Here is a 27,917-nt window from a genome sequence, read left to right as displayed (position 1 = left end):
AGGACTCCCTCCCAATGGAAACTCTACCCGCCGCGGTGGCTCAGTGGATAAGGCGTTGCGCTGCTGAGCACGAGGTCGCGGGTTCGATTCCCGGCTGCGGCGGCCGCTTTTCTGATGGAGGCGAAAAGCAAAAACGCCCGTGTGTTCGAGATTTCGGCGCACGTTAAAGATCCCCAGGTGGTCAAAATTAATCCGGAGCCCTCCACTACGGCGCGCCTCATCGCCTGCGTTGCGTCGGCGCGTTAAACCCTACAATCAATCAATCCAATGGAAACTCTGCAGGAGAATCGCTTTGAGCTTCTAGCGCGTACGCTTGCAGACCAAAAGGCGGAGTACACGCATATTATTGGGACTCTGCTCAGCACGCAGGCGGCCATGCAGGCCACTATAGAGGACATGCGCTCACAGATGTGTAATTTGTAATTTCAGTGGTACCATTATGGCTCAGATCAACCCCGCCGCTGCCCAAAACCTTAACATTACGAATGGGAACCTCCCGTAAAAAGCTCTTAGTATGGCAGTGGAACTGTCGCGGTTTTCACCGTAAGGGGGCAGAGCTCCAACTCCTAATAGAACAGACAGAGGTTCCGCCCGATGTCATCGCGCTGCAATAACCCGGAAAGCGAGTGAAATGCGCTGTTATCAGACATTTAAGGCACAAGATAACCATAACAGTGCTATTATAGTCCAGCGAAACATACCAGCACCACATAAACAGCTTCATGACATTAATTAACATCCCCCCCCCCCGATTTTACTACACAATACCCGAAAACCCCCGCCCATCGAATACACATTGTTAATACCTATAGTAGCCCTAAGGAACACAATCACAACTTCAAATCACTTATCATTGCAGCCAAGCAAGCAGCTTCAGGGGAACCACTTATCATCGTTGGAGACTTTAATGCGTCCCACACAGCATGGTGGTATCATAAAGACACAAAAAAGGAAGGCTATTATGGGAGTTGATCCAGACACAACACCTCACACTAGAAACCCCACCGAACCTACTCACTCGGGTGGAAGCGAGTGCACAGTGGGACACAACCCCGGACCTCACTCTCACCCAGAGTCGGGGAAACGGTATGGGACAGGTTAGAACATACACCTGGTAGTGATCATCATATAGTGCAGCTCACCAGAACGCCACAACACCCATCACCACCCAAGCGCACACAAACAGTCATTACAAATTGGCACGCCTTCCGAGAGATAAGGCAGGAGGCAACCAATCAGCAGACGGACCGGCCCAGCCTTTCTAACTGGACCAGACAGCTTCTCACCGATGTCCAGCAGCATCAAGAAGTCATAGACCTGGGCATCCCATCATTAACTGTAGACTCAAAGTTACAGCACATGTGGCAAGCGCTCAAGAGCCTTAAAGAACGGTGGCGGACACAAAAGCACAATAGAATCCTCAGACAGCGCATCGCTAATCTCGCAAAAGAGACATTATACGCTCAAAAACTAGCGAGGGCAGGATGGGAGGGGCTATGTGACCGGCTGCGAGGAGCGGTTGGAATGAAACGCACATGGTCTTGCCTGGGGCACTTACTTGACGCTAATCACTCTAAAACCGAACAGGCAAACATAATCACTCTCTTAATCCATGAAGCGGCAGAGACTCCGAAAGCAGTGCTGGAAAAGCTGAAAACCATGTACATCCCTCAAGGTGAGGAGGTCCAGCATCCCGATTATGCCAGCTCTACGAGTCCTACTCTGGATGAGGACATTACTAAGGCGGAGGTGCGGGAAACCTTGAATGAACTGCGTACAACCTCAGCCCCAGGTGAAGACAGGGTTACCAATAAAATTTTACGAAATTTAGATGACGCCTCCATTGCCTACTTAGTATGGGTATTCAATTACCATTGGAAGGAAGGCACGCTCCCTAAAGAGTTTCGCCATGCGAACGCTACATTCATACCAAAGCCGGCCAAGCCACTGTCTCTGGAAAATTGAAGTCCCATCTCGCTAACCTTATGTATTGGAAAATTACTATAACGGGTAATTCTAGCAAGGTTAAATCGTTTCATCGAAAACATGCAATCTCGGTCCCCCATATGTGCGGATTTCGAGCAGGGCTTTCCAGAAATGTTATACACTTGATACTCTGAAAAACCCACCCATAGCGGATGCCACATCTGTTTTAGCCCTGGATTTAATCAAAGCCTTCGACAGAGTTACCCACGATGCTATCCTGAGAAATCCGGAACGCATAGGACCAGGAGCTCGAGTCTATAAATACGTGCGCGCGTTCCTAACACAAAGGACGGCCACCCTCCGATTGGGAAATGTCACACTGCACGATACACAGCTTCCACCGTGCGGTACTCCCCAGGGATCCATGATTTCTCCGCTGCTCTTTAACCTAGCAGTCGCTCATATACCAACCACCTTATATCAGATACCGGAATTGCATTACATCCTTTACGCGGACGACATCATGTTCTGGGTCAAGCGAGCTAGCGATGCTCAACTTGAAGCCACCCTACAGGCTGGAGCAACAGCCGTAGAAGGCGCGGCCTTGGCTGGCCTTCACTGTTCACCAGCCAAATCCGAACTATTAGTACTCCCACCCAAGAAATCTAGAGCACCACGAGGCCCCTCAATCGCGATACAGCTGGGGGGTACACCCATACCACGGGTAATACAAATAAACATACTTGGACTGCCTCTACAACAGGACCGACGCAACACAGCGTACATCAGGAAATTATCGGCTCATGTAGCGCAAATAATCGGGCTTCTTGGACGAATTGTAGCACGCCGACATGGCCTCAAAGAAAAAAAGATCGGCTAAAACCAATACAAGCATTCCTAATAAGTAGGTTTCATATGTACTCCCGTACCTTAGCCTTACGGAAACAAAAATTCTAGAAGTGGATTGCCTAATTCAGGAGGCTTATCCAGCCGCTCTACAAATACCGCCAGGAGCTTGCACTGCCAGACTGGAGAGTAGAGGCGTCTACAATACGGCCAAATAGCTTAGCGAAGGACATCGCACCAGGCAGCTTAACACTGCGGAGAACGGGCCACATTACATCACCATATGTGGTCCTGCAAGTACGATCCCTTCCCTCTCATCACCTCTCTCGACCAGTGGGAAGCAGCGCTGGGATGCTCAAGCATGGATCTCCAGAAGTCACTCATGGGTAGGGCAGCCACAGTCGCCGAAGTACTGCGGTCTTCGGCCACCAAGCTGCTCTAACGTTTGGTTAAAATAACGTTTTATTTCTCTCTCTCTCTCCCTAGTGTCCCGGCATTAAACGTTTCTGCCTCGTTCGGGGTGAAAGCTTGTACATTGAATTTTTCGCGGCCAGCAGACTTTCGGCTCAGCCCAGAAAATCTTGACAAAGACTGCGCCGGCTTCTCACTGCTTATATGTTTGTTTGTTTGCTCCACATGTGCCAGGACAGAACGCCGGAGAACGCACGGACTGCTTGTTATTCACAGCAGTTGGAACCCTCATTTTATAGGAGGTACCTTAAGTTCACGCACTGACTTCCTCAGACAACACGGCCACCATGTCTCTGGCCGTCCCGATACCCGAGATATACCTCAGCTTGCAAAGTGCAGCTCAGCGTTTCAAGATGGCTCCAAAGCGTTACACGCACTATTTATGTGTCTGGTTGCGGAAAATAGCCACTGCATGTCAAGCTTGTCAGTCTTTCGAAACTCGTTACTTTAATGTGACTGGCAGCTCCATCACATACATGTGTCACCCAGGAGTTCAATGCGCCCTTGTTGGCTATGAACTCCGTCGTTTTTTTTTTCAAATCCAAGCAGGCATGAACCAATCATGACCCACGTATTCCCTGCAACTGCAAAACTGTGGCTATTTTACTTTGGCGTCACCACCCACGTAAATATTGATATCTACTCGTCAGAAAGGGGAGGAGGGGGGTAACTATGAAGCCCATCAGAAAGCTGGACAGCCAAATCAAGGGCAAAAATAATGTGAAAGATGAAGCGTCTTCGCCGTTTCCATCTATCTTCATTGTAGATGGCAGTTGATTGGGGCTTTCCCACGATGTGATTGTGGGCATTACAAGGGGCAAAGCCAGCCGGAGCCCCAAAAATTACGCCCACCTCCCCTCGCGGGAACCCTGGTGTGATGCGACGCTGAAAGGGGTTCCATTGTGCGTTTCCGTTGGGTCGATTACTCGAATTGCGTGAGCAATCGTCGGGTAATGCGAGAGAGAGAAAGAGAGAGCATCCGTAGCGCGGACGACCGTCGACTGAGAGACCGGCCGGAGCACGGCCTCCGATTGTATGCGCAGTGCGCCCGAAGGAGAGGAGACGCAAAGAGAGAGGGCGCTGCACATGCGCACAGCGCCGCCCACCGGCGGAGTGAGAGAGCGCGCCGTACTGCGCGCGCCACAGATGTTGGGGGAGAGGGCGCGCTATCACGGCGAGAGGAGAGGGGGTGAGCGGAGGAGAGACGCAGCTGTGCGGACGCGGACGACAACGACGCAGGAAGGACAGGGCCGCCGGCAAGAGATGCTCCTCTCAGCGTCGAATCTAAAAATGCTTATGTCTAAAGGACCTCAGTCCCAATGTCATCTGGCGCTTACGCAGCAACAGGAATTCCTGCAGCTTCAGGCATATTCAGTCTTTTGAGCATGAGAGTCTCGTTTTTTGAACGCTTGTCGTATTCGGCGTGCGGCAACTCAATGCGCAGTCCAGTTAACTGGTATGTCTTCAAGGTGCTGGTGTTTTCCCCAGCGTCAACATAAACGTGGCTGTGGGACAGTATACGTCGATCGATCGATCGATCGATCGCTCAATCAATCAATCAATCAATCAATCAATCAATCAATCAATCAATCAATCAATCAATCAATCAATCAATCAATCAATCAATCCTTTAATTCTATTTGTCGTGCACAAAAAATGAGGGTGGTAAGAGAAAAAGCGCTTTCACTGCACCTTTTGGATGGCCTAGCCACCCGTACATGTCGGCAGTGGTTCGTAAACGAGGGCCATGCATAGGTTGAACTGATCCCGAGCTGTGTTAAAAACGTTCGGTGGACGACGTTTTATAAGGGAGTCCAAGGGCTCTCTTAAAGACTGACCTGATCATAATGTCAAGTTTCTTAAGATGGTTTTGTCGTAGCTTGAGATAGGACACTGCATATGTTATGCGGCTGATGACGAAGGCCTGCACTAGGCGGAGCGTCTCGCATTCCTGGGGACCCCCGTGTTTGCCTGATACTCGCCGATCATGCGGCTGATTTGTTCACACGTGGATTTAAGTTTGTTCAGGGCAATGGCGTTATTGCCTTTGTTATTAATTTGCAGGCCCAGCACGCGGATGGTCTCCACTTCGGATATCTGAGTGCTGCCCAAACAAATGTGAATTTTAGGTACTTCTACCTTGTCCCGGGTGATGTGAAGCAGCTCGGATTTCACCGGCGCGCACTTGAGCCCGCATTCATCAGCGTACCTGTGCACTAAAGTAGCCGCTGCCTGGAGGGTTTCCTCGATTTGTCCGACGCTTCCGCTTGTCGCTCACAAGGTAATATAGTCCGCGTATATAGCGTGGCGGACCCCGTCTACCATTTTGAGTCTCTCAGGAAGTTTCATCATGGCCACGTTGAACAGAAGGTGGGAAAGCACCGCCCCTTGAGGTGTGCCACGAGTTTTAATCTGTACGGGTCCATAATTTGTGTCATCCATTTTGATGTATGCCTTGTTTTCCTGAAGAAAATCCTGAATATAAAGAAAGGTTTTGTGCCCGCAATTCGTGAAATTTAGATTACTAAGAATTTTGCTGTGCTTTACGTAATCGAATGCACCTTTGAAGTCTAGTGTTAGGATGGCCCTGTCCCCACGTTCTCCGTGAGGGGGATCGATCACCTCCCGTTTAAGCTGGAGGAGAACATTTCGGGTTGACAGGTGTGCACGAAATTTAAACCAAACATGGTTGGGGAGAAGAGACCCTTTTCTTCGATGTAAGCAGAGAAACGCGTGCAGACCATCTTTTCCATGAGTTTTCCAACGCACGAAGTTAGAGAAATAGGCCGTAAGTTGTCCGTGTTTATCTCTACCAGGTTTGGGAATGAAGTGCAGGATTGATGTTTTCCACTCGTCCGGAATTGGGGCATGAGAAAGTATGAGTGAAGATTGTTCCAAAGGACGTGAAAGCTTCCGCATATTCAATTAGTGCATCAGGAAATGTCAGTTTGGAGGAGGATTTCCTTTTTTTTGGGGGGGGGGTAAAAATTACCGGTTCGTTTCTTTGTTTATTCGTAGCACCTTGCGGACAACGGTCGGGAAAGTGGGGGTAACATGTAATTACGTTAGCAGTCAATTGATGCCTATCGGGGAAAGACCGGGAGATGCGGTGGTCATAAGTGGATATTATGTACTTTGCTTTGGAGCTCATACGATTGATATCATGTGGGGATATCATCAAGCCTCCTGCACAACAATGACAGGATGAAATGCTGTGCATCAGATCCCGAAACCTTCACCCCACGATACCATAAACGGGGTTTGTAACTGGAGGGCGGTAGGTGATAGAACAGTCCGCAGTTCAGACCAGCAAGACAGCGGTATAGCGGATGCCTCAGTGCGCCTGCCAAGGCACAATCTCCGTCATACTGGACCAAACAATGCCGATTTTGCTTCCTGTTCTTGCACCGTTACCTTTTTCATACCCTCATCATGTTAAGCAGACATCTCGTGCACAACATTCCAGACTTGACGCATTGCCTAACAAAGGAGTCCAATTTTTTCTTTAGGTGAATACTACCTCCATTACAATATTTTGTCTCGTGTACACCTGCTCCCTCTCCCGGCCACAAATCTGCGAGAAGATAGATGACGTGGGGAACACACACACGAATTCCCGTCTTTGTGTACGCGCAGTATAATAAGACACATAGCTGAGACAGAATATCGAAGACAATTACGTTAGAAGCGTGTTGGCTACTGGCTCAGTCTGTCGCCATATTGACAGTCACTAATTTATGCTTCCTGTATTGGACCCCTCCTGATATTCACGTTGCATAAGAATCATATCCCCTACCTACATACCTTCCATGTGCTTCTGCATTTATCGTGATGCAAGAATATAGCACATACGTTTTTTGACAGGAGACAGGGTAGCCAAAGAACTCCAGCCGGGACAGTCCCAGGGCAGCAAGCGGAGACACTTCTGGTGCTGTGCAGTGACGCTGGACATTCCACCGGCTTAACTCTGCTTGACAGGGCGATGCGTCTACTTAGGGGCTCCTGACTTGGGGAAGTGACTGCATCATTCGTCTTCATTAAAGTATTGAGCTCGTGTCACTTTTGTTCATAACCATCTAAACGTGTATATAAGACACATCAAAGAAGAGACACATAGACAGGACGACCGTAGTCCTAGCATCCGTCCAGTCTATGTGTGTCTTCTTAGTGTTCGCGTCCTTTGCGCTTGTTATGATGTCCTGTCGTCCCAGCCAGCGTCATGGTTGCACCTTCTTAGCCCCCGTCTTGTTTCCGCTGGTGAAATGCATCAAAGTAAAAACCAACTAGCCCATATTTCAGCCTTATTGGATGTAAAAGTTCTGCTACTCAGCGCTATGTTTGTGTCACTTCCGCCTACTTACTGATTTTAGCTAAAAGTGCATTGACTAGTCATTTTTCTTTTCATCCAGAGACACTACATCATGAACTTGAAGTATTCGAGGAAACACAAATCCGTTGTCCTTTCCGCTGTGGTTTAACTAATAATCATGGAGTGTCACAGAAACACTCTTTATTAGGGGCGAAGCCCCTTAGGAGCTCGGATGGTCGGTGTCTCCTGTCGTCATCGTCTCATGTTGTCACGGCACAAAAACACCGGGACGCTCGTTTTTCAACACCTCGCAGTACAACGTAACGCGTACTAAATAAAAATGTATAATGGATAAAACCGGTTCAAAATAAACTAACATGATTTAAACCTTTGTGGTACGCTCCCTGTCCGCTTCAGCAGTCGTCCAGCACAAGCAGAAGCTGTTTGTAGACGGGTCATAATTTGTGTTAAACTCAAATACCCACTGGCCCTGGAGGCCTGATGATCGGGTCGGCTAATTGGTCGAAGCAAGAAAAAGAATACTTACCTGGCGCCGGGGCCTCGTTGATAACCGAGGTCGAGCATGTGTGCTTGGAGCTTGCTATTCTCCTGGCTACCTGGTGCTCGGCTGTTCGGTGGTCACAAGTAAGTTTGATTTCATAAGAAAGATGTCTTCCGCGGACAGCGCGGGCGGGCAACCCCCTGGCCGACCACCGGGCGGAGTGAAAACTTTGCCATCTTTCCAACCGACCAAGGACCTCGTCTTTAATGTCACCGTGCCTGCCGACGCATCTGCGGTTTCTGTCATCGACGCCGTCACCGACGTCGTCGGCCTCCCGAACGTGTACATGGTTCAACACCTTGGAGGAGTCAAGTTCCAATGTACCGTTTACACGTCTGCCGCCATGGAGCAACTATTGCGACATGGTGGCCTGTCTATCTGCGGCAAGATCGTCGCCATTGAAGCCCTCGCGCCGCGCCTCACCCGCGTGGCTTGTCTCTCCCTCCCTGGGTATGTTGCCGATGAGCATCTCCTAAGGGCAATGGCGCCCTATGGCAAGGTCGTCGCAGTCAAATGGCCTGCCACCGTCGACCGTCCTACAGTCCGTCATGGCCACCGCATCGTTCAAATAGAGATGAAACCGGAAAAGCCCGTGCCAAACTTTATCCGAGTCCTAGAACATCGCGTCATTTGTGACTACCCCGGAGTGCTACGAGTCTGCAGTCGTTGCAAAAAAGCAGGCCATTACCGGAAAGGCTGCAAAGAAGATTTCTGCGACCGGTGCTCGACCTTCGGCCACACAACAGCAAGCTGCACGGCAAAATGCAGGCGGTGCCGAGGCGACCACGCCACGGCTGACTGCGTCAAGCCACGAAGCTTCGCTGAAGTTCTCGCCGGTCGCCAGCGACGGCAGCGAAGAGTCGCCATGGAAGAAGATGGCGGGAACGACGGAAGCACGCCCCCTTCACGCACGGTGTCAGCAGAGGAACCTGCGGCACCGTCTCATAACGAGGCTAACCCGGTCGAACCCGAAGCGCAAGCGTCCCCGCCTCCTCTACACGGGACAGCCACTGATTCACCGCAGGGAACCCCCACGGGAACGGAACACCCCAGCGAGAGCAGCTCGTGCAGCTCTCCTCAGCCCCTCGTCATCGTGGAAGATGAGTCCTCTATGGAGACCAACGAAGAAGAGGAGCAACTCCACCATTCCAAGGCCGACGATGGCAAGAACGACGAAGCCATGGACTCGGACTCTTCCGTGTCAAGCAGTGAAGTGAAAGTAGCGCGAGCCGAACTTCGACGCGCACACCATACAAAAAGGATGAAAAAAGAACCCCCACAGCTCGGCGATGACGAAGACAAGTAAGCTGAATGCTCCGCTTCCAACCCTTCTAAACATGCTGCTTAGAATAGGAACGCTTAACGTTCGGGGATTTAAAGACAAAAGTAAGCAGAATGACGTCATACATTTTGCTCGCCGTCAAAATATAGATATTTTATTGTTACAAGAAACGAACTTGTCTAGTGCGGCAGAAGTTTATGACCTGAAAAGAAAGTTTGGAGTAGATGGGTTTTTCAGCCTTACGACGCGTCAGTTTTGTGGCACCGGTATCTTATTCCTTAGAAAGGATTTGCTTCATAAGCATATTTTCCATCAAGACTATTGCGGCAGAATACTAGCCTTAGACCTGAAAATAAAACGCGTAAACACCTACGCCCCCGTTAAAGACAGCGAACAAAATCCTTTCTATGAAAACCTTAACGCGTACATGACACACAATATGCCAGTGATACTAGGGGGAGATTTTAACAATGTCCTCAATTCTGCCCGAGACGCAAAGAGTCCGAGACAGGCACCGCGACCAATGTGGCACACGAGAGAGCTAAGGAAGCTGATCAGTAATTACAACATGGCGGACGTGTGGGTCAAACTGCACGGGCAAACGTACGGCCCCACGTGGGAAAGGGGTCCGGCTAGCTCCCGCATCGACAGGTTTTACGTAACACCCGATATAGCGGACAGCGTAACCTTTTCGTCAGTAGAAAACCCCAGACCAAACGCACCGTCGGTATCGGATCACCAGTGCCTAAAAATGAAAATCGCCATCCCCCAGACCGAGGTTACGGATCGCCCTTGGCGCCTGTCTAGTAGCTTGTTAATCGATGGAAAAACCAAAGAGGAAGTGGGAGATGATGATGATGATGATGGTTGGATGTTTATGGCGCAAGCCCAACTGGGGCAAAAGAGCTCCAAAACAATAGTCATATATGAGGGGTGAAACCTTAAACACCAAGTAAAGTCAGCAAAACAAAAGTAAAATCACAAAACGACAATGAGCATGGCTGGTGTATAGGGCCAGATTTCATGATGCGTGATAGGAAATGAGGTTTAAAAACTTGACGTCTGACAAATACTCAAACACACGTTTCACAGAAACAATGGCATCGTCACCTAGGAAAAACGATGGATGTAGGGGAATATGTTGCCTGTAGAGTTCTCTGAAGTGTTTGTGTCGTGTTGTGCGAAGTGCCTTGCATTTGATTAGTATGTGCACTACGGATAGGGCCTCTCCGCACCTGCTGCACTGGGGTCTAAAAGATCCCGTCAGCAGATACGAGTGCTTTGCATGGGTGTGCCCTATCCGCAGCCTACCCAAGGCGACTTCTGTGTGTCTGTTGTGTGTGTCAGTGGTGTACGGTCCCAAGCGTGATTTTATAACGTGTAACTTGTTATCTGTCTGTTCACTCCAGTGTGTTTGCCATGTTCTACGCAAGTGCTGTCTTATGTGTGGCTTGAGGTCTGCATATGGTACGGTTGTTATGTCTACAGTGTTCCTGAGTGCAGCAGCAGCTGCCCTCTCGTCTGCCAACTCGTTTCCAGCGATCCCAGCGTGTCCTGGGACCCAGCAGAGGAGCAGCTGATGCTTCTGCGCATACACAGACATGATAGTGTTAAATACAAGATTAACTATGTGGTTTTTGGGGGGTGTATGCGATGACAGTGCGCGAACAACACTCAAGGAACCTGTGTAGATGATAGACTTTGGAATTTGATTTTCAAGTATGTGTCGTACAATCAGTAAAATTCCATATGCTTCTGCTTAAAAAATTGTTGTGTTGACGCTCATGGTTCTGGCTGCACTGAAATTCGGACCAACCACATACATGAACGCTGTAGCGACGAAAATACGCATTTTGGACCGCGCGCCACTGAAAACCGTCCTTGTAAGACAGGAGATCGCAATCTTAAAGCAAAAACACACGAAACTTATGCGGGAAACGTCGCTTGACGCGAGACTTAAAGCTTTCAAGATAAACGTCACGGGAGGCCCCAACACGTATCAGTACTTTCACCAGCGCCCGAAAGCGCCGATCGGCAACATGACAAATATCGACGCGTTCACGGACTATTATCGCGAATTATTTGCTCGAGCCACCGACGACGAGCAAATCTGCAACCTCGGCGATCTTTTGCGCGATGTGCGGACTGTTGACCCAGACTTGCGCGAAGCGTTACAGGCGCCTTTTAGCACAGTCGAATTAGACGATGTTGTCAACAAAGCGCGCACTGATTCATCCCCAGGTCCAGACGGCCTACCATGGGCCTTTTACTAAGTTTTTAAGTGCGAATGCACTTTATAAGCGACCCCAAACCATCCACCGCCGGCGGCGGCGGCGTTGGCGTCCGCAGTGCTCCTCTATATTTAAAAAAGAAATAGCATCCGGCACCAGATTTCGATCCGAGGACTTTGCGGCCGCAGCGCGACGCGCTACCGACTAAGCCACGGACGCCACGCTGATATCAGTGTGAGTAACGCGCGTTATATCTTTAACGCATTCAAACTACGTCGTCAGCGGCGTGCGTTGGCGACTCAGCGGCGTTATAGCGGCTTGATAACTGCGTGGTGTACACGTGATACTACAAACCCGATGGAAGAGATGGAAGAGAAGGCGGCGAGGCGGTGGGCTGCGGGGGCCGAGCGCAAGCGCCGCAAGCGGGCCGACAACCGTGCATTCGCACTTTCACATTCTCCCCCTCGGGGAAATGCGGGTGAATTTTTTGGCTACAACTTCGTGCCTTTTTCACAAAACTTGTGCACCACGCAGCATCAGACCGAACCTGGCCGCAATCGTTCACATCGAGTCTTTTAGTCCCGATTCCGAAAGACAACTCCTGAACAGACGATCCAAGTACATGGCGACCATGCAATCTCTCTGCTAAATGTTGACTATAAAATCATAATGTCACTGATATCGAAAAAGCTCCAGGCGGCGCTGGAAACGATCATTGACAGATCACAGCATTGCAGCGTGCCGTACCGAAACATGTACAGCCATTTAAACGCGATCCGTGACATACTAAGCTACTTCACAAAGCGCAATGCAGCTGGGTACATAGTATCACTAGAGCAGAAAAAAGCCTATGACAAGGTCAAGCATGAGTACCTTTTCACCACTCTCAGAGAGTATAAAATCCCGAGCACATTAATAGCAGTACTCCAAACAGCCTACACCGCAAATGTGGCTAGGGTCTGCATGGCCGGCATACTAGAGAGCCTGTTCAACTCGAGAGAGGAGTTCGACAGGGGTGCCCCCTTGCCCCCATACTTTTCATTATCGCCATCGACCCGTACTTGCGAGCAGTACAACAGGATAGTTTTCCGGGGAATTCCCCTCCCAGGTAGCTCCTGCCTGAAGGTATTTGCATACGCTGACGATGTGACACTGTATGCACGAGATGAAGTGGATGTGAAGGAAGGTCTGAAATGTTTCCAGAGTTACGCGAGTCTTTCGGGCGCAGAATTAAACATCCAAAAATCGAACACTATGGCACTTGGACATTTCCGACAACAGCCACCAATATTAGGTCTTCCACTCAACGACAGGCTAAAAATATTAGGTGTCACGTTCAATGAACACGGGCCAATCCAAGAGAACTGGATCACCATAAGGGACAACATCGAGAAAGCCATAAACCAAACACCAACAACCAACATGTCCATGCACGAACGTGTACATGTAGTTAAAGCAACACTTTGCGCGAAAGCATGGCACTTATCCCGCGTAGAATTACCTTCATCACAACAGGTCAAGAAAATCCACAAAATTCTCTTCCGATTTATATGGGCAAGGCCCAGGGAACGCGTGCCTCGAGAACAGTTACACAGCACTGTGAACACGAGAGGACTGTCAGTACCGAGCCTGTTCATTGCCGCCCGGCAGCTCGCTTTGTGAACAATGTTCGACATTCTAGAAGTGAACGACGAACCAGCCGCCACCCTCCTCCGGTACTGGGTTGGCCCCCTAGGAAAGCACACAGAGGACATAAACTGGAACCAGGTTGCCAAAAGCGAGACTCCAGGCCGCCACCACACCACCGTGGTAACCTACCTGAAAAAAGCCAGGCGACATCTGCAAGACGAAAACCTACGCGAACTATCCCCCATTGAGGCATCAGAAAAGCTCCCCACCACGCCGTTTGGCGTCATACGCCCACCGACTACCCGTCGCCGACCGGAGAAGCGGTGGAAAAGAGCGTGTCCCCCATGGTTGCCACCGAACCTACGAGAGCTACAGTGGAAGATCGAGGCAAGTGCCATGGCGACCCGCGACCAGCTAGCCAAGTGGCGCATTACGCGCGACTGGTGGTGCACTTACTGCGGGCAGCCAGAGACGACCGACCACGTCTTCGCCCAGTGCAGAGTCCCCAAGGCCTTGTGGCGACGCCTGTCGTCGATTACGAATCTTCACCTCCCACTGAACCCCAAAAACCACCAAGATAGAAATGCAGGAGCACGTGAGAAACTGCGGCTCCTGTACACCGCTCTAGGTCGGCAAGAACTGTGGCGGAACAGGTGTTTCGTTGACTCGTTCCGCGGGAAGCATGCACCGATCATCCTCATGGTGAACAATGTGTCCGGGAAAGCCAAAATTCTCCTCCAAGGCCAGCTCGACCTAACAAACCAGGAATCCTTCCAACAGTCGTGGTGCTTCAGAGGTGTTGTGTGGTTGCGGGGAACGGATCTGGTGGTGCGCGGCACGTGTGCAGGGGATCAACCGTGAACGACTCATCCCGACAAACCGTGCACGAGCTGTGCAAGTGTGAGGCACGCGTGTTAGTGAATTGAGAACGAGTCAACCCAACGAAAAGTGTGTGCGTCGTGTAGGTGCCCGAAACACCAACCAGAGTGACAATGTATACAGAACTATGTGTGTGTGCGCGCGAAGCACCCTGGAGGAGTCGCCTCCAGGGAGGCGACTGTCGTGTGAAATCCCCAAAGAGGATATAATTTTGTAAATAGTCATTTCTTCTAGCGGGGCAATCCAGCCCTCTCGATGCAACATGGACGCTCAAGGAGGCGCTAACGCCGTCCCGTGTCTTTCCATACCCATCCTGTAAACATGTGTCACGAATAAATATTTCTGCCCGAGCCCCCAGGCGAGGCGCGGGCAGTGCACTGCGCTCGCGTTGACCCCTGCCACTACCCCAAACTGGGGCAGGTGGGGTATGCAAATTGCCTAAATCCGGTTCAACGCAAGAGAGGGCGCCACCGCCTCAGCAAGCGCTCGATTGTTCCTCCAACCGACCCTTCTTCGGCGCCGAATCAGCGCGCGCCTTGTGGCAAGAGAGAGACTTACAATTCTTTAACACACTTATACACTGCATGCTTCGCCCTTCTCCGGGTTTACGTTAGTGGAGATGGGCCAGCATCTTTTTTTTGCTTAAAGCAGCACACGAGGACAGCGCGTCAAAGGCCCCAAGAACATTCTAAAGAACAAAAATGGGAGTTATGTCACGCCAAAATGTAGTGGTCGTATAAAAAAAGAACGGCATTAAAAACAAAAAAAAACATATTTGTCCCCCGCAGATTTGCCCGTGGCAGTTGCTGTACTTTTCCCAGAACCATCGTGAATGGAATTTAATACCGCACATTCCGACACGTGTTCAATTTTCTCATTGTGACCATTTCGCCCGAGCTGCTCTACCTCATTTGGCACTTTTTCTCATTCAGATTTCAATATAGGGAAAGCCCGGCGCGCGTTATTATGCAGGAAAAGCCATCTTTTCTCTCACCGGAGCGAAATTACCGCCTAGAAGCGAAGGCGTCAATCGCGCGCTGACGCAGAGCTTTTTTCGCATTTCAGGACCTCAATGGGCAGCTACCTTTTCCAAGATCATTCTGCCTTTGTTCATCCACCTGCCTTTGTTCTCTCTGGTACTGTACACTCGCGACCGCTCGCAATCAATTCCTCATTTCTCTTATTTCCATTTTCTTTCGCTCAGTCTACCCATCTTTTCCCGGAAGCGTGTATCAGGTTGGACCATTTTTTCACTTTCGTTTTTTTAGCCGAGTAGCGACCACAAAGAAATGCGGCCCGTATGCATCAGGAAACCATGTAGGCATTGGAAATCTCGAAAATTCAGAAGAACAGGCTATTGGACCCCTGCTGACCAAAAACATGATTGGAGAGCAGATGGTTGTTTTTTCCGCTTTCACCGCTCCTAGTAACGAAACAGACATCAGTAATTTCGGCGTGCAGGGGTTATGAACACGTTCTGTTTTACGGAAACGATTTTATGATGTTTAAAAATATGATGTCGTTGTTTTTCACGCCGTTCGCATTTGGAATGACAAAAATTACTCCCGAAGAAAAAAACATTTTTTAGAAGGGAGTTTCACGCCTGCCCATTTTTTTTCAGGCCCTCAGCGTTCCGTTCAGGACCTGAACGAAGAGGTGAACTTGACGGTGAACCTTAGGGGCGAACCTGAAGAGGTGAACCTGAGGGTGTATACCGTCAGGAATGTGCTGTCGCTGGCCAGCGAACATTACAGGTACCATGAAAGCAAAATAAAGTCAGGGCAATCAAAAAATTGCATCGCTCAAACAGCAATGACGCCAATTAAAGGCTAACTTTTAACAGCTAAAATAGATATGAAGGAAGACAGATCAAGCAATGGCGACGCAGAAGCAACTTTCTCGTCTGGTGCTTACGACGTCACAGAGAGGTGTTTTTGCAATGTGCAGAACTCATTGTCCAGTACTCCTATAGCCAGTACCGTGTAACGCCCTGTATTTGAAAAAAAAAATTTAATAACTTAAATCGAGATATTTGGTTGAACTAAATATTGAAAAATAAAAAAGACAAGCCGGGAAATAATTAAAAAATACATAAATAACTGGCGGAATAAAAAAAGTGCCCCATATACACCTCCTACAAAAAAGAAAAATTAGAATAAAAAATCCCGGAAGAGTACGTTCGAAATACGAATAAGAATGCATTGAAAATGAGAAACCGTGTAACGCCCTGTATTTGCACAAAAATGAATCATCGGATGAACTAACCCATATAATCGTTATCATAGCGTAATTGGGGATATCTGGTCGAACGGTATTATGATAAAGCAAGAAAATACGCAAAATCGAGAAATAAAAAAAATTGCGGAAAGGCACCGATTATATCAAAAATATCCATCTTATACATCTCGTCCAAAACACGGAGGCTAAACTAAAAAAGATCTCCGAAGAACGTTGGAAATACGAATGAAAAATATTGAAAATGAGACAACCGTGTAACGCCCTGCATTTCCACAAAAAATGCATAATTGGCGGAAGTAACGCATTTAACCATTATAATAGCGTAAATGGAGATAATTGGGCGAACGGAATTTCGCTTTAACTAAGAAATGCGAAAAAAAGAAAAAATAAAATTTTACAGAAATAAACGGGCAAAATAACAAAAATATTCGTCTAATACACCCCCAAAAAGCGAAGACTAAACAAAAAAAAAAAACGCTGTAAAAGGAACGTTGGAAATACGAATAATAGATGCACTGACGATTACTCTATTTTCTAATGCGAAATTTGTGCGCAGCGTGAACTGCAGTCTCCTCAGTCACGTGCATATCTGCTGCGTCTCAGGAAGTGATCGCATGATCAGCGATCGAACGCACCGCGGCGCGCGCTACGGTGCTGTTATCGCGCAGCACGTCACCGCCGCTGGCCAGCGTGTTGTTGCAAATCGTGCTTGAACCTCTCACGCAAATGTCACATGGTTCGGATGAGCGGGAAACGGAACAGCATCTGGGGAAAGTCTCAAGGGGAGTACGCGCCTTGACGGCGACACACGGTGAAAGCGTGAGGGGGAGACAGTGAAAGAGATGACGCCATTGCCGTGCTTGCCACCCTCCCCATCACCCTTCACCAGACGTTCCCCTCGGTTTTCCTTCTCCCGTCACTGCTTCGTTAGGCCACCCGCCGCGGTGGCTCAGTGGCTAAGGCGTTGTGGTGCTGAGCACGAGGTCGAGGGTTCGATTCCCGGCCGCGGCGGCGGCTTTTCTGATGGAAGCGAAAAGCAAAAACGCCCGTGTGTACAAGATTTCGGCGCACGTTAAAGATCCCCAGGAAGTCAAAATTAATCCGGAGTCCTCCACTACGGCGCGCCTCATCGCCTGCGTTGCGTCGGCGCGTTAAAACCTACAATCAATGAATCGCTAGGTCACTCGGTTACACGGACGACGAGGGACGCCGCTAGCGCCACCGCCAAACCCAGGTACCGGGCGCCAAAGGGCCGCACCCTAAAAATATCGAAAATGAACACACAGTTTCACGTCCTACATTTCCACTAAAGGCGTAATTGGCGGAAGTAATAAAGTTAGTACTTTTATAGCGTAAATGGATGTAATTGGTCTAACGCAGCGTTGCTCGGTGGTAAAATACGGCACCAGATTGTTAAAATCTGATGAAAGTTTGGTGTTCAGGTGCCAGGTGCCAGTGCGGCTACACCATACAATATCCGGTGAAAAAATTGTGTGAATTATTTAAACCTTGGTTTCCTTTTCATGAATGGAACCTCTTTTCACTCATTAAGACCAACAGCCACTCACTTTTTTGGACGGAATGCGTATTCTAGTGTGCTCGATAAGTAATAAAGCAAAGTTTTAGTGTCCTAATTGATGCCGTTTCCCGCCAATACGCCCTGCAGGAAAGCCAACTTTCTCTGACGATGATGACGAATGATCGTGGGTAAAGTGAAAGAAAAAAAAAACGCTCCCCGTAGCCGGAGTCGGACCTGGCTCCGTCGCGTTATGAAGCTGGCGTCTATCGGATTACTCTATTTCGACATGGTCGAAGCGGTTTTGAAAACTCTGACAACCAAAGAATCCGTCACGAGAAGAATGGCGTTGCTCTGCGTGCCGTAAGGCTGTTAGCCAGAAGGTGTTATGAGCCCTAGTTCCCATTTTGTGGTTTAGGACGTTAGGCCTCAAGTCACATCCAGGGGTTTAACACCTCAAACCGGCACCCACTCAAAAAAACTACGCGGTGAAACATGAACAAATGCGCCGTTAACGAAACAATACAAAATCAATTAAGGCGACCGTAAAGACGACACTTCGGCTTCGCAAGGTGGTATAAGCATGACAAGTCAGTTTCCTCCCGCTCTTGTTTCGACACATGCCTCTGCGTACATTATGAACTTTATCATGGATGGGGCGTCTGCTGTTACCAACACACGCGAAAATAAGAAGTAGCACTAATAGACCGTTTAAAATAGGGAGAATGGGTGATTAGGAACGGCGGTAAGGATCAATACAGACAAAACAATACACGCTGCTGCCGGTGGAGTTCTCCATGTGCAATATGAATTGCTCTTCAGTCATGGTTTAATCTTGGAGGTATTAACAAAGGATGGAGTCAATACAGATCTATCATTCAGAGTACTTGCGCTATGCCGCTTTTAAGGGAATAAATGACTACTTCATAAAAAAAATTAAAGCCGTTCCTCTCAACGTAAAAGCTGTCGTAAACGCAGAGCAGTGATTCGCCATAACGGCCTGTGGCACCGTTATCCGCTTACTGCTACTACCCATCACGCTCTTCGCCTCCCTGTCTCACTTCTCTCTTGATGAATTGAACGGAGGTTTGTCCAAAGCAGTTCAAATTTCCCGCCTTCGCAGTGCTCGCGCGCCCCCTGCCTGGAACGAACAGCGCGAGCGGGTCTCGCACGTGCCGGCACCTTACTGCGCAGTCCACAACGCGTTGTTTTTGGCGGTGCCATCTCCCCGCGAGGGGGACTCGAGTAAATGCGTCGCATAGGGGGTGGGTGTATTGCGTTAACGTTTAGTGTTTGGGGAGTTGGTGGTAGTGAATGCGTTGTATCAGCAGCTTCTTGACGTAGTTTGAATGAGTCAAGGATATAAGGCGCGTTCGTAGCCTCCCATTCTGTGTCGGCTTTGTGGCGCAGTGAGTAGAGCACCATGCACATTGCGTTCCGCCCGCAGGGTCGAGGGATCGAAACCAGGCGCCGGATAGTATTTTTTTATATAGTGTAGGGGGAGGGGTGCGGACAACGACGGTGCGGACTACGACGGACGTCAACGCGGGTGACATCGTGAGTTACTGAAATGCTCTGCATTTAAAAGGACACAGCGTAGCAGGATAAGCGGTGTTTCCTGCTTACGTGTTGTCCGCGTCTTTCTTGCGCTGTTCCAAGAACGAAAAACCAGTCGTGTTTAAAGCGTATGCGGCAGAAGCGATTCAGGTGCAATTTTACTTTTAACCGAAGAGCTGTTTAAGATTTAATCCCGCCATCGAGCGTAACCAGAAAACTCCGCCAGATGGCGCCACGGGTCCCGCGACCGAGAGAAGAAGCAGTGCAACATCCCTCTCGCGAGGGGCACGATCAAATGCAGAGCATTTCCGGGGCCGCACGACGTTAAGTAGTTTGCGTTACGTTAATGTTGTTGCACTTATGGCAACTGCTGACGAGAGAGCGCTCGTCAGCAGTAATTTGAATGACTCAACGATATAAGGCGCGTTCGTAGCGTCCCATTCTGTGTCGGCTTTGTGGCGCAGTGGGTAGAGCACCATGTACATTGCGTTCCGCCCGCAGGGTCGAGGGATCGAAACCGGGCGCCGGATAGTATTTTTTTTTATATAGTAGGGAGGGTGCGGACTACGGACGTCAACGCGGGTGACATCGTGAGTTACTGAAATGCTCTGCATTTAAAATTGCTCACTGAAGGTCAAGCAGCAGGCACCGATTCACGAGGTACACCCCAAACCAAAACGTTAGGCCTACAGAGTGCACGGCCGAGAGTTGCTGTGGGTATTCTAAAAAAGTGGTCCGTACCTCCAGAGTGACACATACTCGCATGTGGGATTGGGCAACCAAAGAATCCACCCCGAGAAAGGTTCGCGTTCAACCATCGTTATCGTTAGACGGAGGGGTACAGAATTTTGGGGGTTTTCACCACTACTTTAAAGTAAGAAAGACTCTACTGTGACGTTTTGTATTTCAAGCAAACCACAGTGAATAACATCCTTGGTAATATTTTATGCAGAAAGTACCACTAGCATTCCCTCTAATAAATTTCTCACTAATTAGTGACAGCTACAAAAGCTTTGTACGGCATGTTGATTGTACAATAACCAGCCAAATGCCAAGTGCTGACTTGTTCACTTGACAGAAATATGTGTTGCATCCGATCTTGTTTGAATGTAAACATAGACGAAAAGCACAGCGAGTGCAGAAACTTTCTATGAGAGCATGCCCATAGAAAATGGAGTATGTGCTCTAAAACAGGCCTCATTGCGACGGATGTGAATAAGAACATTTATTTCACTTCTCTCGAACCTATTTTGCTAAAACATGACAGGTAATGAACCCACCACTAGCATTTTTATTATAGGTGTAATAAAATCCCCTCTCCGTGATAGGAATATTTTCTATACACAACAAAAACAACCATCTTCAAGGCTGCCTTTTGGCGAACTGCATGCGCAGAAATGATACAGGAGCAGGAAGTACGCTTTAGTGGCGTATTTTAGTGCTATTGAAATTGTGAGATTTCTACCAGGGGCTGTTGTTGAAGCCCCTTTACAATCTGGCAACGCTGGCGGAACGAAATTTTGATAAACCAAAAATTTCAAAAAATAGAAAAAATAAAAATTTACAGAAATTAACTAACAAAATAAAAAAACTTGCCTCTTATATATCTTTAGAAAAGGAAGACTAAAAAATCCTGGAAATGAACAACAAAAACACGAATAAAAATTGCAAAAATCAACCAACACTGCACTACGTCTTGACTCTGCGGAAAATGCATAATTGGCGAACTGAAGGCATATCGTCGCTATAGTGGCCTAAATTTCCATCATTGACTAGAAGAAACACGAAAAAACTTAGACGCAATAAAATAACCAAACGCATTTGGCTACTCATATCAAAATGTGGCTGTAAAGAACTGGCTATCTAGACAAGCGGCGTAAAAATGCTACTCATTATTAGGCATTGATAGATTTATTGTAGGGTTTAACGCGCCGACGCAACGCAGGCGATGAGGCGCGCCGTAATGGAGGGCTCCGGATTAATTTTGACCACCTGGAGATCTTTAACGTGCGCCGAAATTTCGTACACACGGGCGTTTTTGCTTTTCACCTCCATCAGAAAAGCGGCCACCGCGGCCGGGAATCTAACCTGCGACCTCGTGCTCAGCAGCGCAACGCCTTAGCCACTGAGCCACCGCGGCGGTTCTCATTAGTAGGCAATTCTCTCAATTGAGTGAGTGAATGAAACACTTTTACAGGGTGTCCCAGCTATCATGCACCAAGATTAAAAAAAAGAGTAATAGCGTAACTCGAAGGAAACCTAGTGCATAATATTTGCAGTGCTGTGGAGAAGCGGGCAGCATTTTTTTCGTTAATGAGACTTAACTATTTAATTGTAATTAATTATCTAGCTCGAGAAGTACTGTCCTAATCACTAAAGTTTCAATGAGGCTCTTGTAGGTACCCACGGGGGACATCTAACTGCGGTATTTTCAGCGACAAACTAATTGCGTACACATTTATTCTGACTGATAAAGAAAACCCGCGAAATATGAAAAATATCACGTTACGGCGCCTCCGCGCGCATTGTAAAGCAATTCCCTCAAACAGGCTGCCTAGCCAGAATGAAATCAACAAGAAAGAAAGAAGAAATCGCGACAGAGTTTGTACCTTATCTGCACACGCGCCCCGCGAATCTTGCTGTTACTGCTCCTCCCATGCATACCATTATCAAGGTGATCCGCTGTCTCTTCAGATGGGTGACAGGCAAAGCAGTTGCTTTCAATCAGCTTATTTGGGGAAGCTGCTTTGCAATGCGCGTGGAAGCGCCGTCATGTGGTATTTTTCATATTTCTCGGGTTTTCTTTATCAGACCGAATAAATTAGTTCGCAATTAGTTCGCCGCTGAAAATAGCGCGGTTAGATGCCCTTCGGGGGTACCTACAAGTGCCTCATTGACACTTCAGTGACTAGGACAGTATTTCTCGAGTTAGATAATTAATTACAAGCAATTAGTTAAGTCTCATTAACAAAAAAACTACTGTCCGCTTCTCCACAGTACTGCAAACATCATGCACTAGGTTTTCTTCGAGTAACACCATTGCTGTTTTTTTTTAATCTTGGTGCATGATAGCTGGGATACCCTGTAATAAGGAAAGGCCATAGGGTTCTGCGGGGGAGTGAGAATGTGGTTGAATAATACTGATGGGCCGTCACTGCTGACGTCAAGTAGCGCGAATCTGGAAAGTTATCAAAATTTGTCTTATTTTTCGGTTAATTACAACCTATTTTTGGGCCCGGAGTTGAGTTGGATGAGTAACGAAAGGTTTTTTTTTTAAATTGAGCAAGGTCGTATGCTGTCTTCATGACACTTTTAAGATGGAATGCACAGGACTGTAATGGTTTTGAGCCTATGTGTCCAACAATATTTCCCATTACAGCGTAGGAATATCTCCTTCGGGAAATCTTGTGACTGCATTGTTGTCTTCTTTTTTCTGGGTTAATCGACGTGACAGGCGGTCGCATAAATGGAGGGTATTTATTTTCTGTAACAATGTTGCTAGAAGATTTCTTGCACCCTAATAAAAAAAGGGTTTCACCGATGTTGCCAGATTCGCCGTATGGGTCGAGGGGAGACCCACACAATTAACAGAAGCACAGAACGCAGACACACGGCGTAGACATGAGGCCCTACGCTGCCTCATCATTACATTGTTTTCAAGGAACGCTTCTATTGGCAGACTTGCACACATGGATAAAGCCAGCGTTATCTGCGTGCTGTATTGACGATGACGATAATGATGCCATCGAAGTGTTTGGCACGAACCCACTCGGAGCGATCGGCCAAAGATAAAGTGCTGCCTGTGCCCCTGTTGGAGCTTGCAGATAAAATTGTTCTGCAAATAAATTGTTCTGCAGATAAATATCACGCCACAATAGGAGGCAATCAGCCTCGTCGCTCGCATCACGCCACACCGCAGGTGCAATCGCTCGTCAGGTTGGACAGTTCGCCTTCTAGAGCCGGGGGGATAGGCCGCGCGTGGTTCGCTCCGCAGAAGAGCAGGCAGACACTGGACAGCGTAAACGTTCCCGATAATCGCAGAAGAATGGTCTACATTAAAGCATACCAAATATCCGCGTTCGGGTAAAGCCCGCCAAAATAAAAGGTTTCGTTTTCGTTGATCCATGGTTTTGCGCTTCCGTTTCGGTCATTGGGTTTTGATTTTGGCAGAAGTGTTTTCGTTTTTGTTTTGCGGTCATAGCGCTTCGATTTTGGTCGTTTTCGTTTTCACTGTGGTCAAGCGTCACGTGCACTACTGTTTCTGGAGCGAAGTGGTTCATTTTCTTTTTCGCAAACATCTCAGACGGTTTTCAGATTGTGTTATTCATAGTTTCGATCACCCCCGGTACAATAGATTCAAACCGAATGGTACTGCAATGGACTTACCTATTACGTGTTTCGTCTTTTCGTAACGAAAACGAAGGCTGTGAAAACTTGAGTCTCGGGCAGATTTTGTATCTCGCTTCGTGCTCTTCTGGGCAGATAGATCAATGGATAGATGCCGAAGTACGCGAAAAAAAAAAATCTAATTCTTTAATTACTTAGTTTAGCTGTTGACCTTACTTTCCGTGATAGAAAAATAGAAGACGAAAAGCTTGTATGAAACTTCCCATTCTCGCAAAGTCCGGGACAAACAAATAAATTCTTGTTTCGTTTCACTGTCTCGAAGGATGGCTCACATCTGACGCTGGAAGCGGTACTGTGGTGGCCTTGCAGAACTGCCGACAGAAGAGGCATGAAAACAACAAGTTTGTGGCGGTCTCTGTATGTAATAATTAGGCCTATAGAAGTGCGACAACGAAAGTACACATTCTTTTGTACTTTTCCCTGTTCCAAGAGCACAGCACACATCATAGAAGGCAAAAGTTTGTTGCGCGCGCGGCAAGTGCGCTAGCTCGTGAGATCGCAGCACTTCCTCTTCAGCTAACGACTTTTTGCTTTGTTGACCATTTTTAGTTGCTGAGCACCTTAGGACCTCACAATGCTCGTCCGCGTCCATCCGCATAGCCTTTAAAATAGCAAAAAATCACACAGGCACCGGCAGGATTCGAGCCTGTGCCTGGTAGACCAGACAGAGTTAGTGTGAGTCCTCTTACCCACTGGGCTACGACTGTGAGTTAGTACCCGAGTCAAACGGCTTACTCCCTCGCCTGTTATGGTGCGGAGTACATTAGGACTTTCTAATGTCCGTCCGCGTCCATCAGTGCGCACACCACCATCCAGCAAAAATCTGTGTGGAAATTACCCAAAAGGGTACAAGAACACTCCAAAACACTCGAGAACAGGCACAAACATAACCTAGCACCGACAAAACGCGCAAAAACAACAGCGTAGTCCGGTTGTGATCAAGTTGTAACACACACTGACTGCATCGAACTACGCTAGATGGCGCTACGCGTAAACAGGGCATGGTGCCTCAGTGTACCGCGTATATAAGCCGGTTCCGCAAATCACACACCCTCTTCCCGCCATTAACGGAAACGAACGTGAGGTGCGTCACGCTGCTGCTCAACGTCTACGAAGACAACGAGCTTCCCGAATACGAATGATCCCTCCATCGAAGAACTCAACTCTCACGGCTCAAATCGAATGATGGTCGGGGCGCAAATCGGACGTCACTCGGGGCGCAACTTGGATGTCATTTCAAGTCCCTGTAATCCGCACCCTCCCCATCATCCACGGAGTGGAGCTGCCATTTTTTTTTAAATTCCCAGTTCTCCATCCCTGACTGCATCTATTAGAGACGATAGTATTTCTTGGGTCACTTAAACGCGCAAATCTTGGTCTTTCTGTATGTCTGCCTCTCTGTTCGTCACACATAAAGAGAATTTATTAAACACAGGTTACAGCTAGGACCCGCTGTAGTTAGCTACTACACGGGTCGACAGAGCACAGGATTTACGCAATGTGCCACAGAGGAAAGGAAGTGAAGATCACGCAAGTTCACAAAACAACTAGTACACCGCACCGAAGGTCCTTTACAATAATGTCCGAGGCACGAGACTCAGACACCATAGTTCACGCATGGGAGGGGTCTGTCTGTCCCTCGATTCAGCCGCAAGGCATAAAGTTAAATGTCTCGAACGGGACGTTTAATCAAGCAAAATCTTTCCAATCTATAAAATCTGGTGGCAATGTTCATACTTGTCAACATTGTAGGAGCAAAAAGATAATATTAGACATACTTGAGGCAAGAGATCAACCCATATATAAAATTTCCATCGTTCTTTTGGTCCAAAATGTATGTATCTTGATTTTTGCAATATCAAATAAAAAATACGCATTGAAACAATTTTTGTATCTCAAAAAACAAAAAGCGCTTACGGCGTCTCCTTGCGGCAGTGATCCAAGTTAAGCAGCAACAAAATGTTTTAGTAGATGGCGCCACCAGCGTAATGCGGCAGTTAACATGGAATTGAGGTGAGCAAGTCTCTACTGTGTTTACGTTGTACAGGTGTTGCATTGGTCGCGGGCACATGTACAGGCCTTGCACCGAGTTTTTGCTGTGTTGATTTGGGAGTCGTCATGGGAGAGAACCAGCCGCACGAACCTGTTTCGGCGCGTGCGTCTTGGTGGTCTGTCATTATCGCATCTGTTTTTGCGTCAAGTGGTAAATCGTTTTTTGTTTCTTCGGCATGTGAAGGACCCCTTTTTGCGCACTGTGTGTCGGGTGAAGTTGGCCAAACCGCTTCCTGATTTTGTTGTAACGTCAGCTTCTTTTTCTTTTGGCGCAACGAAAGGCTACCTCCGTGAGGTGGTACAAGCCGCCATGTTTTTGCGTGCACGCTTCACGCTAGAGTACTTATTTAGTGTGACGCGTAAAAGGTTGTATAATGACCTCGTTGATTCTGTACTTCCCGTTCATTTGTATAGATCGCTGTACCGTGTAGGGCCAGGACAGGATGTGCTTAAGTGTGTGAAACGTATGGTGATTGGCCCATGGGTCAAGATGTTTTTCTTTAAACTTCACTCGGGCGTTCTTGATGTGAAAACGTGGCAGAAGGAAAAGGAAATGTTTTTGTCGGATGGGGTTCACTGCTACCCGTGCAGAAAACCTGAGACTGTAGAACAGGTGTTTTTGGACTGCTGGGACGGGGTCTTCTTTTGGGACGTACTTCAGCGGACCCTCAAAAAAGATTTCCCCCTGAACGCTCACGGCATTAGGTTTTTACCGATTGAGAGTGACAAAGTACCTTACGACCTCGTGATGGTCCTGGCCCTACATGCAATTTGGAAATCCCGCATGGCTATACGCCATAGGGACGTTGACGCTAAATGGTCAAGACAATATTTGCGTGATTCAATGCGTATGATTATTCAAGTGTGGAGGGCACAGCCTGAGCCTCAAGAGTGGTTGCCTTGGAAACACTGACCAACCTCAAACAATTTTAATCGTTTTAAATGCAGAGCATTTCTTTAACTCATGATGTCACTCGTTCTAGTTGTCCGTCGTAGTCCGCACCCCTCCCCCTACACTATATAAAAAAATAATACTTATCGGCGCCTGGTTTCGATCCCACGACCCTGCGGACGGAACGCAAGGTACACGGTGCTCTACCCACTGCGCCACAAAGCCGACACAGAATGGAGGGCTACGAACGCGCCTTATATCCTTGACTCATTCAAACTACGTCAAGAAGCTGCTGATACAACGCATTCACTACCTGTGGGCGGAACGCGATGTACATGGTGCTCTTCCCACTGTGCCACAATAATCATACCCACCTGCTAATAAATGATGTCACGTGACCACGTAATTACGTCTCCTCATTTAATTACAATACAACAACCAACAGCAACAAGTGCAACAACATTTACGTAACGCAAATTACTTAACGTCGTGTGCCCCCGGAAATGCTCTGCATTTGATCGTGCCCAGCGCGAGGGGGATGTTTCTTTTCGGATGATGCCTTGGCTTGCACGCGCAGCGGGCACGACCAGTGACGCGAATGATTTCCCGCCGAGGGAGATACGGTTTTTCTGCTGGCAAGGTGATGACTAGAAGTTTTATTGTTGCAGTGTTTTGTTTGATGGGGCTTGTTTTGTACTGAAATATTGCACTAAAGAAAAAAAGTCTCTACTGTGTTTAACGTGGGAGGAACAAGATGGCAGTAGAAGAGCGTTGTAGGTGGGCGAGAAAGAGAAAACAAGCATATACTCGGTAGGGGCGGCACTGGGCTATCGTCTTTCGACAACATTCGTAGTGAAGTGAGCAGATACGCGGCCAATTTTCTGCACCCACTTCGTTCGCACGCAGCTTTCACAGACGCCATTGTCACTAGATGTCAGTGGGAAATTAACAACCGATCGTTTTCGGCACTGTGCCAAGCCTAACGCAAGCTGCATTTTGAAGAACTTAAACTTTGCGCGCAAATATTAAAATGCGACGAGAGAAATAAAACAAATAAATAGCTTTGCGCAAGCTGTGTCAGTTGGGGGGTCGGTAGCGCGGCTTTAAAGTATTCAGAACA

Source organism: Haemaphysalis longicornis, unplaced genomic scaffold, assembly GCF_048455015.1.
Source record: "Haemaphysalis longicornis isolate Haplotype H1 unplaced genomic scaffold, Haemaphysalis longicornis Haplotype H1 scaffold_1, whole genome shotgun sequence".
NCBI lineage: Eukaryota > Metazoa > Arthropoda > Arachnida > Ixodida > Ixodidae > Haemaphysalis > Haemaphysalis longicornis.
The sequence above is the reverse complement of the archived record's forward strand: the minus strand, read 5'-3'. Positions refer to the sequence as shown.